The following is a 15,584-nucleotide window of genomic DNA, read 5'->3' as shown; positions in this document are numbered from 1 at the left end:
TGTACACCTTGGACAGATACAATATTATATATCAATTAAATCTCAATAAAACTGGAAAAATCTCATTTATATTTTAGCATAAATATATCAAATTGGGTTTCCTGACAAGATTAATAATAACTATAGATAAAAGGAAATAAGATATTGTTGTTGCTGTTGTTTGCTTTTCCAGAGTGCAAAACACTAAAAAGGGGGGAGGTGAGTATGGGCTTGCAAATGCTGCTCCATGGGCCCTAATGCTGTGATATAGACATTTAGTCCAGATCTGAAAGAGAACTTGAGTCATTTCAACAAATCTGCAAAACAGTCGTGTTCAAACGTGAAGAGATGAAGAGATATCAGTAAATTCTTTTTCACACTGCAAGAAATCTGCCTTCAGCTTTCAGCAAAACCTCAGTTTTCGGGTTATGAGGGTAACAGTTCTTAAGCAAGCAGCACAATGCTTCCACCAGTGCTTTCTCCCTACGATGAATAAGTTTTCAGTCTCCCCACCAGTGCTCATCCCTTCTCCCCTTAATGTCTTGGCCAAAATTCAACCATCAGCCCAGAAAACTCTTTCCCAGTTTCATTGCCTGTACATGACCACGTTATTTCAATCACCTTGGCACATTTATATTACCTACTTCCTAAGGTAGGTATTATATATATGAGATTTTAAATAAAAGAATGCCTGTAAAGTACTTAATGCTCAACTCCTAGAACAATATGAATATTCCGTAACTGCTGACTAGCATTCTTGTTATATCATTTACATTAAAACTAATCTGTACTTTCACACACCCATGTTCTTTGTCCCCAACTGGGGTAAAGGAAATAAATGAACATTTATTGATTATCTACAGTTAAGAGTATAGAATGCAGTGTAGGCTATAGAATTAGTGGTGTTCAAGACTGAAACTGACCTGGATTTGAATTCCAGACCTCTCACTTACTTAAGACTTTACGACGCCTCAGTTCCCTTACTGATAATTAGAGATAATAGACATTTCAGGGACCACGGTAAGGATTAAAAATATTATAATGTTTGGATCCAGAAAGGGCATTCATTACCTCATTTAATGTAAACTCTTAGATAATCTGATTGAGTTTTGAGAATCTGATAACGGCTCTGCATCCTTTTGCTAAAAATAATTAGATAGGTAGATAACTATTCATAGCATTTTGCATAGAATTCCAGGGCTTTGCTAATACGAAAATCAATCAAAGGCTTTAGTTGGCACAAAGAACTCAGAGAAATTGTTATGGGGCAAGAATTAGAATTCTTCTTGAAATACAGACTATCATCCTGGAGAAGAAAGGACAACATTTTAATGTGGTTAAATTTGGGTCAAAACTATGCACTTCCTTAATGGTGTTTCTACCAGCTCTTGATTTGACTGGGATTGAAATTTCTGACATTACTGTCCCCATCACAGACTTGAAAACCTGGCAGACAATCAAGTGCAACCTACAGTTAAAGGTCGCTCATCTAAAAACATGGGTATGTTACTACCATTCTGACAAGAGCGTTATGAAGATTAAGAAAAAGCACAAATAAACTCTCCTAACACCTGACAGCCAAGTAATACATCTTTCAGCTCTTTCAATTCTTTTTCCTGCTTACCTGACTTATTTCCTTCCCTGCTCTGAGTTCTCACTGTGTTTCATGTCCCACAATGCTGAAGTCATTGTAATGCTTTTACTCAGCAATCTCATTTAACATTTAGCATAGTAAATAAGAAAGCCTAAGAAGTGACTGAGGTAAACTGTCATTATTGCATCATTCTGATAACCTGATTTGTCCGGAAATGTAACTCTGTGATTCTCCTTTACTTCCAGTTGCTCACCATTCATGGGCACAAATTGAGTGTATATCAGATATATTAAATTCCTGGAAAATTATCTGTGGTGTGATTTGGGGTTCTATTTGTGTACTACAGCCTTCCTAAAACTAAACTATTATCATTTCTACCCCTCTTCTGTCTGAAAATCCTCAAAACATAAGTTCTAATTAATAGTTATACTAGTTGGCATTATAGTCGTTCTTTTTTGCTTTTTCTCTGATTGTAAGTCTCTTCTGACTCTTAAGTCAATCAAATGGGTTCTCTACATATGAGGAAGCTCAGAGAGGAAAATAGGATGAGTAGGGTAAGAAGACATTCACACATAGAATTAGTGGAAGCCTTACCAGTAACAAAACTAGTGAAATTAGAGCTAATTAATTAGCAGCCAGGAAAATTTCATTTTGTGTTGTCATTAACTGGTCAACTAGGGTAACTAGGCTTACAAACAATAGAAAGAAAGAGTAGAAAATCTATTGGTTCTGCCAGCTTCTCCTGCTTGTTATCAGCGCAATTTTCTCCTAGTTTATGAAACAATAACAGTTTGGTATTAGAATTTAAATGCCATCAATATAAGATATGGAGATATGTGAAGCCTACTACACTTTCTTCGTAAACTAGTTCTATAGCATCATAAATCCCACAGTAGAATGATTCATTTCAAAGACAAAATTCATGCAGAGTACACTATTTGTTTAAACTTCAAAAAAATCAAAAAAGATTGCTATATCTTGTTAGATATGTTATGAGCCCAAAGATATGTTATGAATCCCAAAGCCAGCCAGGCTATCCCTCTGCATTTCTTTGTCCTAACACAGGCTTTTGTCCACCAGCATCCCCCGTCGGCCCCTATACAGAAGAGAACACCGTCTGTTCATCAAGAGCCCCACGCCGCAGACACACGGCGCGGAGTTAGAGCTCAACGATGAAGCTGGAGGAGAGGCAGGGATCTCCCAGTTGTGTCCGGCCTGGTGGGATTCTAGAGAAGCTATTTCTTTAGGAAGCGTCCCTTTCTTCAGACAGACTGGGGCATTTCCAGTGGCTGGCCACAGTGCCCCGAAAAGGTGGACTCAGATGGACTTGGGCATCAAGGAAGGTCCTGTGGGGGGCTCACGGGCTGTTCTTCCGTGTTTCGAACATACAAATCAAGGTGGGGGCAGGCCACCACTAGTGCAGGGCCGACCAGAAGGCACGTCAACAAAGTGTCCCCTCCCTAACCCCTGCAGCCCCTTCTAACAAAAGGAAGACCAAAAGGAAGATGTCCAGGGAAGCCTCATCTAAAAGGTGGAGGAGCAACATTCCTCGGTGCAAGTGTCCTGGCCGCGGCTGCAGCGGGAGGACCACACCATGCCACCCCCTGGCTGGGTGTCATGATGAAATTTGGACATTATACCAGAAGCCAAAGGGTCACTCCACCAAACCCTCAAGAAAAGGATGAGGGACGAAGCATGTGTGCCCTCGAAGCCCCAATCTTCTGGTGCTCCAGTCTTCAAAACTTACACAAGCTGCCTCTTACATGTCTCCTTTAGTTGTCACCTTGGGACAAGGACCTCTGAGCACCTGACTGAGGAAACAGAAAGGCCGCTGCCACAATCATCCTACTGAGCCCTCTCCCCTCCCCTCAAAAAGGGCCAGCAGCCCCCTTCCCTTGAAAGGGCTTTTCTTTAGAAAGGGCGGCCTGGACTTAGCATGACAGGGGAATGCAGTTTAGAGACACCTGGGACCACGGGGTGCTTTCAAAGCCTCTCCCCGCCCTTCCAGGTCTTGTCTGGTGGGGTTTTCAATATTAACGCCGCACAGAGAAATAACACCCAGTGTCAGGATGAAGTGTTCTTACGTGCACAGGGTCAGATGGAGGGTTGAGGCCCCGAGCGTGGTCCAGTGTCACGGGAGTGGGGGCGGGGCGGGGGGCTGGCCGTGAAGAAACAAGAGGAGGAGGGGCAAGGCTCAGTACTGGATCCTGCTGACTACACACACCCACACACACACACCCACACACACCCACACACACACTTATAATCTTTAGCTGCCCCATGAACTTTTTGTGAACTGTTTAAAACTGGAGGTCTGTTGAACAAACAGCGGCGCCACTGCCAGCCATAATTTCATTGCAACGAGCTAAAGACTGTTAACTCTTCAGGTTCCAGGCCAAAGATGGACCTGAGCGGAAAGGGCCAAGGAGCCGGGGGCCCTGCCTGGCGTGAGGCCCTTCTCCAGAGCGACAGCCCAAATCCTGGGCAGGAACACCCTCATCCTGGGCAAAGGCCGTACTGCGTACACCCCACCATCACTGAGAAACGGGCCCACCCCCCATCTCTCTGGGATGTAGAACTAACTAAGGGGATCTTGGGCACAAGGGACACAGAGATAGGGTCAGAGACACCGCCACACTCACCCCATTCCTCTTCTAAAAGCGGCTATTGAAATAGTTGGGGGTCTTTCTTACTTTCTTCTTTTTTTTTTTAACCTCCAAGGAAAAGTTCTTCAAAAGTGACTTCCCTCACCCTTGGCTGTGGGTCATGCTGCAGGGGGCAAATGACGTGATTTAGATGACAGACAGAGCAGGCGCTTTGCTGCTGTATATAAGAGGCTCATCTGCCCTTATTTCTCAACGACCCCCCCCTTTTCTTCCACAGGTGGGTGATGCTTCTGGAAGTGCCAAGATGTGTGAAGTCAGTCATGAAAAGCACTTTACAAGCACCAACCTGTTTCCAGTGGGAGCTGCTAAGCTACACCTTGGCTCTGGGTTTTAACCCTTTTTTCCAGCAGTGGAGAGAAGGGGGCAAGGATGTGGGATAGGGATGAAGAGGGAAGGTGGCCAAGAGAAGGGGTCAGCCGGGGAGACGGAGGAGGGTCTGGTTTCTGAAGAACAGACCAGGAATTGTGGTGGCTGCCCGCTGAACACCCAGTTCTGGGAGAGACCCGGCTTGCAAAACGCAGACTCGCCGCGTGGTCTCCGGCTTTCGGTCTGGCCCTAGGGCCAAGCACAGGAGAGCTTGAGTCTCCCTCGACAGACTTGGGCAGTCATCTGGTCCGGGAACCAAGAGTTATGATTAGCATCCGAGCTTGGCCTGGACGCTGGGGAGAAGAGCCTGATTGGCAGAAAGAGGTCAGAGGGACCAAGATTAGGAGCTGTCCCCCCAACCTCGGCATCCCTGAGTGAGGGCACCTTGGCCCTCTGTGAAAAGACACGAGGGGGCACACGGGTCCCCAGCTGTACCCACCACCGTTCTGCCGATTCCTGCTATGAAGACACCATTATGGAATGAGGAGAAGGAGAGAACGTTTGTTTTGTTTTTTTTCTTTAAAGGCGACTCCCCTTGGCAGGCAACAAACAGATTGCAAAGGAAGGAGCAGTGGCAGTGAGAGGCTGGCGTGAGCGCAGGGAGGAAGGCAGCACCAGGCCACTCCTGCCACCTCTCCTTTCTCTCCACCCCAGCTCCTCCTGGCACCGGGCCACTTTCCACTGCCTCCGCCCTTGAGGCGCTGATGGATTGGTTCAAGTCTGCACAGCACGCTTGTCAAGTGACAGCGACGGAATGGGAAGCAGCGCCACCAAACCATCCCAACTCCACTCCAATACTAACGGTGCCCCTTCCTAGGGCCTCACTCTCTAGGCACCCCATGCCGCATCAGGCACTTATCCAGTTAGTGACCAAGAAGACCTGGACGGGTTTTGGGGAGCTTCCGGCTCAGAAGGCCGGGCAGACGGCAGGGCTCCCAGCCAGCATGCCATGTGCCACGGTCCTCCGTAGGCTGGGGACCTCTTCGGGGAAGGGGTGTCTCTCACTGCACGGGCATGGCTGGTTCTCTGTGGAGGACACGCGCGCGCGCGCAGTCACCACAGCCTCCCAGCTCCCACTCTCATCCATGGCGTGTCTCTGGGCAGGTGGCCGGACCTCTTCAACTTTGACCCCCTCATCTGTAAATCTTTGGCACCGTGTTTTCCAGAGGATTAAACTGCACTATGGACTTGAGTTCTGCCTGGCAATAGCTGGTGCAGGCCACATCTAACCCATTAAACAGCATCTGACTCCACTAAACATTCTACGTAACAAACAAACCCCAGAATGGCTACATAGTTTCCTTGCGGCAGAGGGAAGGCTGAGGCAGGGACACAGAGGGGGCCAGGGAGGGGTGACCTTCTGCAGAGTGTGTGGCTTTCATGGAAGCCCAAAGCTCATGGCGCGGGAGCCCTTCCTGGGACTGCTCCAAGCGCAGACTGAGTCACACACAGGCACTTCTCTACTGGCGTCAAGGAAGGGAGGGATGAAGAAGTTCCTATTTTAGCACTGGGGGCCGCGAGGAGGTGGGAGATGAGAAAAAGCAGTCCAGGGTGTGCAGCGTTGGGGCAAGTCCTCCTGGGATGTTTTCCCCAGTATGCGTAGCAGTGGGGAGAAGGGAACCCCAAGGATGCACCCAGGTCGGGGGGAGGGTCGCAGGCTTCCTGGGGTGTGGCTGAAGGAGGTCGCCTGACTGGGTCCTGCAGCCGGGCATGGGTGCTGGGGGGGAGTGGAGGGTGGGAGGAGTGATCCAGCCTGCCCAGGCTCTGTCTCTTGGCACACTCCAAGTCATGGCTGTCGCCGCCTCCAGAGGCGTCCCCACTCACGACCCAAGTTTTGCATTAGTAACAGAGCTGCGGAGCAGGAGTGCGGGTGTGACGGGGTGGGGGACGGGAAACTCACGTGGCTGGCCCTGACCTTTTGAGCAACCAGAACCTTCCCTGCCTCCTCCCAGGGCGCCAGGATAGCGCCGCGAGCCACTCGGGTCAGTCGGGAGTGAACTTGGCCTGCAGCGGCGGCGGCGAGTGGGGGAAGGGCGCCCCCTCCCCCGCCTCAGCCCTGAGCACGGATCGGTCGGCATCAAAGGGATTTTCTCTCCCACCACACACACCCGCGCTGCCGCAGGCTCCTCGCCCCTCCTCCGCCAGGTCCCCGCGCGGGGCCGGTCCCGCACACGCACCCCCCGCCCGACCTTCCAGGACCACCGGCTCTCTCGGCCAGCCCCCGACCCCAGCTCACCCCGCCCGCGCGCTCCTCTGGGATCCCCCTTCCCAGGCGCCTGCCGCTGAATCTCTGACAAAAAGCAACTTTGGGTGGGCGCACGGAGAACCCAGGATGTGCGGCGGCGCGCCCCAGGGGAGTGGGCACTGACTGGAGACCGCTCCGGCCCATCGTCCTGCGCTCCCTTCGGCCAGTCTGGAGTGTTCTCTCCGTGGACGCCTCCCCCACCTTCCCCGATTCAAAGATGCAAGCCAGGTGTAGCCAACTGTAAAAGGGGGCTCGGGGGCTTGGGGAGGGGGGCACCAGCAAGGATCGACCGGGAGAGCCGCTGCCAAACCGGGGCTGCCCGCCACACACCCCCTTTCCCAAAAGCAGAGCCGTGGCCCCCCGTCAGCTCTTGGACCAACCTCAGACACTTCCCCTTCCCCCCGCCAACCCGCCCCCCCCCACGCCAGGCCTCGGCTTTTTGTTCCTTTCACTTTCTTTCACGGTTGTGCCACACACAACCACGCGTGTATGCAAGAGGGGGCCCCATTTGGAAGCTGGTGTCCCTCAACAGGAGGCAGCAGCCCAGGACAGGAAACCGAGGTTGAATGCAATTAATCGACCTGACTCCACTCCTCCCCGCCCACCCACCCTCCACACCCCCCCGGGTCTGGTCCCTACAGGCTGGGATCCCACTTGGAGTCTACACAACCTGGAAACAAATCCAGAATAAACGATCCATAGACCACGACTCTAGAGGGGGTGTCACTGCACTGCAGCCTCCATCAGGGCTTTGTAGAAATAAAGTGAACTCACTGCAAACTCCTCCCCCCACAAGGAACAAGCTATACCAGAAAGCTATTAACGACAGCTATCATTAGTACACACAGGAAGCACAAAGGAACTTTTTACGAATAAAAGATGCATAAAACACAGGGTCCTGTGATCTGCACCCGGCTTCCCTGCTGATTGTGTGCAGCCTGGGAGTCCTGGGAAGGCTGGGGATGAGGGTCAGAGGAGGACAGGGGCTCCCACTTTCTTTACGAGGAACAATAGGAACCCCACGTCTGTTCATCTTGGAACCCGGAACACCCCAAACAAAGCTGTGGGAAAACTGCGGTAGACGTGGGGGCCCGTGAATTCTTCTAGCTGTTCAGAGCTTAATTACTCCTCCTTGATCCGTGGGACCAGACACGACACCACCAAGGTTAAAATGCCCCAAACAGCGCCGAGCAGATGTGAGCGAGCTGGCAGACGCGCAAATGAGGCCTGCCTCGGAGCACGATAACAAGTGACTAATACGTTGCATATCGTTGAAAGAAAATTATTTTTCTCTGATTTGCATTTGCTTCGGGGGAAAAAAAAGCCAACCAGAGTCCCTCTTCACAAGCACGAGTCTAATCCTGGAAATGCAGCCCGGCTGCTTTAAGAGAGCTGGAAGGAGGGAAAGACTGCCAGCGCTTTGGCGTTGCAGGCTTGTCTATCTTTCCGCCTTTCCTCCAAGGCGAAACTCGTTTTGCAAGCAACATTCCTACAGAAAATGGCACACGTCATAAAAAGAGACCAGTTTATAGAACTGGCACCGAAGTTCATGTATCATTCCAGAAGCATCTCCCAGCTCCCCTCTAGGGAACCCAACTAGATGTAGAAGTCCACATTATAACTCAGAGAGTAGATCTGGGGGCAGGGTGGGGCGGAGGTGGACCCATAATTTGCAGATATCCTGCAAGCTGTACACTCAGGGGCCGAAGTCACACAGAAGGGCACGATATAGAGTTAAGTCAGCTCTAAATGATCCTCCAAAGCCCGGGGGCCAGGGCTGCGGAAGCCTTCAACCTTGAGGTTGGGGGGAGTGGTGTTTACACCCAGCTTGCCCCAGGACAGCCCAGGGGCAGGCCCATCTTCTGGACCAACCTGAGGACCATCCTGAGCCCGCCAGCTTGGACCGGCCCAGCGGGGTATTGCTGCCACCCACCAACTGTTCTCCCTCCCACCCTGGCGCCTCCCCGCAGTGCCTGGCAGAGGACCAGGAACTCAGAGAAGGCCGGGCTCTGGGCATTTAGTTGATTAAGTCACAGAGTGGGTGGCGCTGTGGGCAGACCTCAAGACAGCACCGTTGGTCCTGCAGCTGAAAGGCAAGCGCGCTCTTAAAAACCGGGAAGGCAAAGGGAGGCGGGTGATCAAAAGCCGACTTGCACCCCTCCCCACCCCCATTCACCCCCCCTTCGGGTCCTGAACCTACCCACTTGTGTTTCCAATCCAGGAAACAGGGCCGAGGGCATAGAACACAGCGGCCGCCCGTCTCTTGAACTTGTCTGAATAACAGGGCCATTTCAGAGGAAGAACAACGGCCTTCAGAGCCTCTGCAATTTCCAGAAAGCCTTCAGTTAATAATACATTCTTTCCAACAGGCTTGCTTTAGGGCGGAAAGTTATTTTCCCAAATCTTAACAACCCGGTCACAAGCCACTGAGGCCCCAGGTCAACAGATCCCGGCCAAACCCCTCCAGACAGTTGACACTCATGACCCCGCAGGCCTTCTCCTGCCACCTCTGCCTAACAAGTTCCCTAAACCACAACACACCAACCAGCGCGCACGTCCACCACGATCCCAGGAGCCAGAAAGATGCGTGTCGCGGGGGGCGGGTGCCGCCGCCGAGGGCTCTCTCGCAGCGCATCCGAGGGCTCCCGGGCCAGCAAGGGGCGGCCACCTCTGCAGCTCTCCGCGGGCCTGCACAGTGCGCGCTCTGTGTGAGCGCCGAGGAGGCACAGCGCTGCTCGTGCGCCAACAGCTGTCACATTATTTGCACTCGCTGTAAACAGCCTTCACACTCCCCCCTTACCACACAGTTAAGGCCAGACTAACAATCCAGTTAGAGATCAAACCAACAACAGCAGCATTGTGTCTGCCTTCGCACCAAGCCCAGCAGCTGGCAGGTTTCTCCGGAACAAGAGACCGCCCTCCCCCCACCCCTCCAGGCTCCAGCCAAGGCTAGCCGAGGCAGCAATGCGTGTGTCGCTGCTGATTGTTAAAGCAAGACAACACAGCCATTTCGCGCAGAGTTCTGTGCGGTTCATCAGCTCTCCCAGAGTTTCCTCCTCCCAGGCCCCCTCCCCCATTTCCTCAGCTGGGAATAAAGGTTGTTCAGACTCCCAGGGTCGGTTTCTCTGCTCAGCAAAGTGTGGGTCGGCCTGCCCCGGCCAGGCCTGGGGTCCTGCAGCCCTCTCTACCGTGGTCCCAGAGGCTAGGCAGCCCGGCACTTTCTGCAGCCCAAAGCCTCGTGTGTTTCGGAAAACCGTCCAACTCCCTGAATCCTTCCTGGTCGCCCCACTGACCAAAATGTCTCCTTTTATGATTTTTGGTTAAGTCGAACATTTCCATAATCGTCATTATTAGCGCAAATTACATGCCTAATCGGTCCTTAAATAGATTTTAATTAAATAATCATACAAGGCTCATTTTATGACTTAAGAAAGGCATTAGTTTTCGTTATAAACTTTCCACCAGGATATAGAATACTGATAGCAGACATACACTTATTCTTTGAAAAGCACCAATAACTGATGGGCAGAGTGTTGGGAAAGCAGACCCTGCTTCACACCTTCTGGAATCCAAGTGGAGACTAGACAGACCACATCTGCACAACTTTCCTCCGGAGAAGGGAGAGGGGATTTCTTCCTCCAAAGCATTACTTTTGTCTTCTCTTTGGGGCCAGGAGAAAGGAACCCCAAATGTTCCTTTTCCTTGCCCATCTGAAGAGATCTCTCCAGCTTAGAAGTCTCTTCTAGAGACCACTCCTCGCCACCCCCATCTGTTTTCCACCCCTCAGTCTGCTGAGAGCCGTGGTGGAAAGCAGGCAGGCTGTGCTTGTTAAATGCTGTGTAAAATGCTGTTAATAAAATAATAAATACAAAGGATGGAGGCTGCTGGTTCCATGGGTGTTTTGACTGGAAATGCCTTGGCACTTGTCATGTGTTTATGGGAGGGCAGACAACTCTAGGATTTACATAGTTTGGACATCTCTGTACTTCATTTATTCTTTCCTAATTGACGTAGGCCTAGAGCTATTTCAAGTTTGCATTTGTACAGAACTGTTAAATGCCTAAGAGTTTCTCCAATTAAACCAAGTTTTAAATCAGACCCAAGGCTGGAACGTACTCTCGGCCTCGCCCCACTCCACCCTTCTGCCTCTGTGGCTGGAGAAAACAAACAGACACTCAACAACGATCCCCTGTCCTTGCTCTCCCCACCTTCACCACCCCCACCCCCGGGGGGGGCACCTAGGGCAAAGGTTAAGGTGTCTTCAGATTACAGGCAAGGCCCTGGCTACACACACTGGAAAGCACTGCAGTTGGGCGCATCCTGGGCATACTCGAACTTCTAAAATAGTGAGCTAAGATGGGGGAAAACTGCTGGCCTGGTAAAACCCACTGTTCACAAAACAATGTCAGCAAAGGCTGAAAGGCATTCTTTAGAGAGGTACCAGGGACTCATGCCTACTGAAGCTCTTTCAGCACAAAGTCTTTTAGGGGAAGAAGGGAAAAGGAGGGTGGGGGCGGGGAGGAGAGAAAGGCAGCGCTCCTGTTTCAGAGCAGGCATCCCCAGAGAGTCAAGAACCAAGTGTAGCTTCAATCAAACGCTGACTTCCCCTCTGGGAGTCTAGTAGGAAACCTGATCACAGTAGCTTACTACCGGCCTGGATCCATACAGGTCTGGTTTTCTTCTCATGCTAGTAATTTTTTTAAATACATATCGATAGAAAAGAAGCAATCCCTGACAGACTTTTATTGAAAACCACACTGAGACCTCATAACATCCAGACTTAATCCCTATCAGACAAACCACAGCACCTCTGGCCCCTGCAGTGGGCCAGACCCTTTCACCTCTTCCCACCAGGTCTCTCCCCTCCAGCCGTTGCTGTTCCCTCTCCCCAAAAGAATGACGGGAGAACTTGCCAAAGAGCACCTAGATACCGGTACTGGAATCAATTCCTAACCATATAAATGATCCCACTTAGGGGGAGAAAAAAAAAATCCCAGCCTTTTCATATGGATTCCTTTAAAGCCCAGAATGCAAAGAACTGTAACAAAGGGAAAGAGGAACCCACGGAGGCAGACCTGGAGGAATAGCCTCAGGAATACCCTTGGAGGGGAGCTTAACCTGAAGTTTGGTCCCCAGACACTGGCCTACGCAGGTCTTGGTTGGGGGGGGGGGCGGCTGGCATCTCAGGGGCAGCAGGGAACGGAGAAGCAACCTATAGGAATCTGACCAGTCATTCAAAGCAATTACTAATCCTCCGGGCCTACTATGTGCCAAGTATTCTTTGATCCTAAAGGTGGAAAATTATTCCCAGTCTTACAAATGAAGAAACTTACTGAGGCTCAGAGGCCATAAATAACCTGCCCCCAAGGTCACACAGCTAGTAAAAATGGGCCACGGTCAAACTCAGTCCTGGAGTTGAGGAGAGGAGCCAATTATTGGTCAAATTGTGCCATCCAGAATCCCCAAGAAGTTCGGAAGCCTTCCTTAGCCCTTGTACTCCAATACAGGGTAAAAGGATAGCACTTAACACGTATGAAATTCGGTCCACAAGGAGCCCGCACCCTAGTTTCTCCTACACCCAGAAATCTCTTGGTCCATGTGAAGTCTTTCGAAATTTCTGCCAACATCCTACCCATCTCCCTACACTGGAACACCCTGGTGTGAGGCCAGGGGTTCCCAACAAGGCTCCACTTTCCCCTCCTCCAGGAGCCCAGAACAGGCAGTGGGAGGTGGGTGCTACTCTTAGGTCTCTATAAAAAGTGCTGACACCTGGAACTAGAAGAAGGCTTGCCACATAAAGCAATAAATCAAATTATCTAGACAGAGCAAAAGCCCTTTGGAAAGACTGCCTACATCTACCTTTCCTAGGACTTTAATGAAAAACTCAGGGACCAAAGTGGGCTGGGGAGGCAACTGAGGGGGAAGCGGCTTGCAAGATGCTGGACCCTCCTGGACTCCTGGGGGTCCCCACAAAAAGCCAAGTCCCGAGACAAGCCGGAGGTTGGGGTTATCTCTCCTCTCCCCAACTTCTCATCCCAGCAGCGCAGGGTCAGCGCTCAACATCCCCTCCCCACCCCATCTTCAATTTCCTGCTCTGCCCCGGGCTTTCAGAAGCTCCGGGAACCATCCACACCCGATGCCACAGACGCCACAGGCTCCACGACCGAGGGCCGTCTCCAGCTCAGCTCGGTGGGAAGGGGAACGGGCAGGAGCGCCGGACACTCAGCCGCCCCTGCGCCTTCCCGGCCCCGGGCGGGTGGCTCCTCCAGTGGCCGAGGCTCCGGATGTGTGAAATGGCTCCAGGAGCGCCTGGGGCAGGCCAGGGCCTCCGCAGCGGGAGGGACCGAGGCGATGGCGGAGCCGGGTCCTCACCCCTCTAGTCAGCCAAACACGCCCCGGCGGCCCGGCAGCCCCTGGCTCGCAGCCAGTGGCTTTCTCTCTTTTTTAAACTTTCCGGCCTTGGCCATCACCGCCGATTGGGACAGGATTTCCAGCCCCCGCCTTCCCGCCTCCACACCCTCCGTGCAGGCCCTTCCAACCTCCAAGGAGGTGACCCCCGCCCCCGGGCACCGTGAGTCCCCTGGGCCACCTGGAGCGAGCCGCTTCCCAAAGCGATCGTCGTGCGGCCGAGTCCGGGGCTGCTGCTGCGTCCGGGGAGGAACTCCCGCAGCCTCCAAAGGTCCAGGCCTGCCCGCAGCGGCATGCAGAACCGCCCCCTACTCTCGCTCTCTTCGAAAGACCAGACGCGGGGGCAGGGGGGTGCGGAGGAAGTTTAAGGCCTGTCTTTAAAAAAAAATTTAACTCTTCAGATGCAAGAATGTGGGTGCCCTTGGCACGGTTATGAGCGCTCGGGTAGAACAATAGAAATGGGGGGTGCCGGAAATGGTGCAGGAAGACCCCTATAACCCTATAAACCTCTCCTCCCCCCTCGCAGTTACTACTAGCATTAAAAGATCCCAGTGCCTTCAATGCAATAGTGCCTGTTTATAACTTTTCCCTGCTGGGTCCCCATACCCTATACAAGCCCCCTCCTCACGTTTTGAAATCACCAGGGCAAAGATCGCTCCCAAATCTGTGACCTCCCGGAGCTCTTGGGCCTCTCACCTGCTCTTGCCCCTGGCACCCTGACCTGACTCACCCTCTTCCCCCCAGTAGTTCCTCTGGTTTGCACCTAGACAAGAAATTTAGTTTCATTTAGCTTCCGGTCTTTAATTTTAGCAGGTCTCCTTTTTGCATGCACATCAATATGGCAATTACCATCTAAAAGCTCGCCCAGCCCCGGGTCAATGTAAATTGATCATTGTCCGCCTTCCACAAAATAACACCGGGAGTCTGTGATGCATAATGAGATTATACTGGAAACTGTCTTTTAGATCAAATTCTATTTTAGGCTGTCAGGATCTTCTCCTGGCGAACTTCCCCGCTAGTCTAATCACGGGGCGCCGGAGCCCATGGGTGCTGAGGGGCGATGGCTGGCCGGGGAGACATGGTTCTAAGAAATAACAAAGTGCGGGGACGCCCCCCCCCCCACATTTCCAACACCCTCAACTAGGGGCCGGCGGAAATGAGCCTGCGCTGGGAAAGGGGACCTTCTTACAGAAACGTTGCGGGGGGAAGAGCTCGTTGGTTAATTCCCATCCAACAGAAAGTCAGCTATCCCTTCCGGAGGAACACATGGGGGGCAACCAGCGAAAGCCGTCGGGCCGGGCTGGAGGTTGGGAGACGTCCACGGCCAAGTGCTCGGGGCACAGGCGGCTTGGCTGCCACGGGGGTGGCCTGAGAAGACCTTCCACTCCTGCCCCGGCTGCTTCTCAAGCCAGCGCCACCATCTAGGCCCCGGCAGCGCAGCCAGCCTTGCAAACAGACCAGGAGAAGGTCCTCCCGCCCCTGCGCGGCCCCCGGGGCACGGATGTGACCCTGGAGCTTAACAAAGGGCCTTCAGAGCTCCTTTGGGCCTCGGGCTGGCGGGGGGAGCGGTGGGGCCAGGGGGAGAGGGGCGGTACGGCGGCCCAAGGGGACCCGTGAGGCCCCACGCCCCGCCGGGCTGGGTCTGCCGGGCCCGCCGCCCTCGAGGAAACCACCGAGGTGGCATTGCCGGGGCCGCTGGGCATCCCGAGGACCGTCCTGGGGTTCGGGCGGCTCGGAGGCCGGCGAGCCTCCTGCCCAGCCCCGTGGGCCCGGCTGTCGTGCCCGACCCAGCGCGGGCTCCACCCGAGTGCGGTCTTCCCAATAAAAGCTGGAATTCCCGGCTGGGCTCAGACAAAGAGGGGCCGCGGCAAATCGACGCCGCGGGCAAACCAAACCCAAGCCGAGTTTACGCGCGCGTCTGGGGTCACAGAGGCGCCTGCTAATCCTCCCTACGCTGGCCGTCCCCGCACGGTCTCCTCAAGGGGGAAAAAAAAAGGGAAAGAAAGCATACCTCCCCTTGATTCCGCCCAGAGGCCGAGCTTCGCACTTCTTTCGGTTCAGTCTCTCTCAGTTCACTAGGCCCTGCGCCACCTTAGCAAACAGGGCTTAGAGGAGCGCAACATCCCTTGCTTCCGACCCAGAATGCAAAGCTACTCCTCTTTTTCCTCCACCATCCATCCTCTCAGGGTCCAGAACTCAAAAATCTTTCAGAAATCCTCCTACCTGCTCAAGACATACTCTCTTCCCCACTCTAGGTGGGAAGAAACTATAACCAGAAGCAATCTTAGTAACCAAGGGCCATCCACCCTTAGCTAGGCACCGTCGC

General features: G+C 52.7%; 1 long non-coding RNA gene across 4 annotated transcripts in view; it reads right to left on the bottom strand.

Annotated features, from left to right (window-relative positions):
* Positions 1-15,293, bottom strand: part of LOC309797865 — a 43,382-nt gene extending 28,089 nt beyond the window's left edge. The window contains exons 1-2 of one of the 4 annotated variants that reach the window (XR_014292834.1): positions 3,658-3,780; positions 3,321-3,384 (exon numbers count right to left, since the gene is read on the bottom strand). This is a non-coding gene — a long non-coding RNA (uncharacterized lncRNA). Of the gene's footprint in view, positions 1-3,320; positions 3,385-3,657; positions 3,781-13,439; positions 13,462-15,269 lie in introns of those variants that run through there. The other 3 variants (XR_014292832.1, XR_014292833.1, XR_014292835.1) reach the window with 3 other exon arrangements.
* Positions 15,294-15,584: the final 291 nt, after the last annotated feature.

Source organism: Mesoplodon mirus (genome assembly GCF_964341445.2).
Source record: "Mesoplodon mirus genome assembly, contig: HAP1_SCAFFOLD_1140, whole genome shotgun sequence".
In the NCBI taxonomy this organism is placed as follows: Eukaryota; Metazoa; Chordata; class Mammalia; order Artiodactyla; family Ziphiidae; genus Mesoplodon; species Mesoplodon mirus.
Note: the sequence above shows the minus strand (reverse complement) of the source record. Positions and strands in the feature narration are given on the sequence as shown.